The sequence below is a fragment of the Aplysia californica genome, unplaced genomic scaffold (genome assembly GCF_000002075.1).
Source record: "Aplysia californica isolate F4 #8 unplaced genomic scaffold, AplCal3.0 scaffold00073, whole genome shotgun sequence".
Lineage (NCBI taxonomy): Eukaryota > Metazoa > Mollusca > Gastropoda > Aplysiida > Aplysiidae > Aplysia > Aplysia californica.
Window position 1 is genome coordinate 221528 of NW_004797343.1, and position 2666 is coordinate 224193.

Here is a 2666-nt window from a genome sequence, read left to right on the forward strand (position 1 = left end):
GAGAAGGATAGGCCTCGTTCGAAAGTACTTAAACGAAGAGACCACAAAAACACTGGTAACATCTCTTATCCTATCTAGATTAGACTATTGTAACTCACTCCTAGCAGGTCTGAACAACAAATATTTGAATCGTTTACAAGTAATTCAAAACAATGCCGCTAGACTGATAACAAGATCTAAAAAACGAGACCATGTTACTCCATTATTAAAAGAACTGCATTGGCTCCCTGTAAAAGAACGAATAATATTTAAAATCTGCGTCATGTGTTTCAAATGTGTAAATAAAACTGCTCCTTTTTATCTACAAAAACTTATCAGTATATAAACCAGGGAGAAACCTAAGATCATCAAACGATAACACCCTACTTGTGACACCTGTAAAATCATACAAATCATATTATGGAGAGAGATCTTTCTCATATCTTAGTCCATTTATGTGGAACAGATTACCCATGAAACTAAGACAAATAAGAACACTTGATAGCTTCAAAAGACAACTTAAACATTTTCTGTTCCTACAGGCCTATCCTTCCTAAGCTTTTAACATTATCTTTCATTATTTGTTCTGTTCCCATGTCTGGATGAAAATAGTCTCTCTCTCTCTCTCTCTCTCTCTCTCTCTCTCTCTCTCTCTCTCTCTCTCTCTCTCTCTCTCTCTCTCTCTCTGTGTGTGTGTGTGTGTGTGCATTAATGTATATTGCTTGAGAAGAAAGGAAGTAGTAAGAAAGGTTTTTGAAACATGGGTATTCCAATGTAAAGCGCATTGAGCTACTTTTTTGGAAATGCGCTATGTAAATGTTATATTATTATTATTATTATTATTATTATTATTATTATTATTATTATTATTATTATTATTAACACTAGAACATAATAAGCACAAATTCAATCCTTAGAATGGAGTGTAGTTATATCCAAACGAAAAAAACAACACGTGTACATGATCCAAGAACATTGAATGAAACAATGAAGAGGCTAGGAGATTAGACAAACTAGACGGCTATATACTACACTCATACACTATCGGCACGCAAAAGCGTAATGAAAAAATGTTCCATCATCTGTATATATACGTATAGTCAAACCTGTGTAAGACGGCCACCCATTGTCAAGGAGAAAAGTGGCCGTATAAGACAGGTGGCCGTCTTAGGCAGGATTGATCAAGATGAATAAAACAAATCATTCCCATCTGAGGTCCCAATCGAAACTAGCCCCATTGTTGCTGTTGTTGTGTGTGTGTGTGGTAGCCTATCCGTTCGAAATGTTCGGAGCCCCGAAGAGTGTGCTCTTCGCCAGGGCCACCGCCTCCCTTGGGTAGCGGGTGAGGCAGTCCAACCTCCCTGAATCCCTCCCGAAGAGATGCCACCGCCGGGCCTCTGTGGCGGGGCATGTTGTTGTTGTTGTTGTTGTTGTTGTTGTTGTTGTTGTTGTTGTTGTTGTTGTTGTTGTTGTTGTTGTTGTTGTTGGTTTGTATTTCGTTTGTAATTTTTATTTTGTTGCTGATTTTGCACAAGGGTGACAATAAAACGAAATGTATCAGAAAAGGAGTGCCATGTTAAAACAAACACACGGGTCGCCACCACTCGGAGAACGAGCGACGCTTCTGTCACAAGTTCATGTTGACGCCCTTTGTTACTTTGTTACAGACTGGGTAAACGGTGACCACTCATCTCACTTACGATGTGTGTATGAGTTCTGGGCGGGGCTTATGGATTATGAGGGATCACTCGCTAACCTCACCAGCAGCTGAAAATTGGTAGCTATTGGTCAACAGTGGGAGGAGCCTACGCAACATGATCGGTTGGAGGGACTACCTAACAACAACGACAGGTGATTGAATTATAAAGACGGCTCGCCCACAACGCCAGGGGCCAGTGCACAATTTATGACAAAACGTAATGGAGTCTCTAAGGTGGCTGTCTAAGACAGGTGTTATTGCTTAGTATGATAGGAGTTGTGTGTTAAATTATGGTGGCCGCGGCAGCGTTGGACAGGTGGCCGTTTTACACAGTTAAATTATACAGAGAAAACGAAAGGGGGAAATGGAAAGTGACCGTTTGTACAGGTGGCCGTCTTATAGAGGTGGCCTTCAGGGCAGGTTCGACTGTATTAGTATTAGACCATCTACCTTTCGCCGCTTTCCGCATTTAATCGCCGCTTTTCGGGTTGATCCTCGATAAGATAAGGACCGATCTCGAGGCGAACTTATCAAGATAAGGTCGTCCACCCCGACCCTCAATGCCGGAGCCAATCGTCCGAGATATAGAGCCTGATACAATCGATTGGCGTTTTCTATGTTTTCGCCCTTGTACGCTGTCCAAAGCCTGAGATCAGCTCCTGTTTGGACCTCTAAAGGGAATGGTTTGCTTTCTTCATTTTGATCAGTCCTAACTAAGACGACCGCCTATATGTTATATACGGCCTCTTCTCCTTGACAATGGGTGGCCGTTTTGCACAGGTTCGACTGTGTATATAAAGGCCTTTTCTCTAGAATACATAATATGCAGACACAGGTTTTTACAAAAATATTGATCTGTTATTCAACTCTTTTTTAAGGCAAGTTGATACACCAGGTCATACAGGGGCGGACTGGGTCTTTAAACCGGCCCGGGCATTTGTCATCCGTACCGGCCCACTAAAGCCTAGTAAAACACGCAAAGCCAACA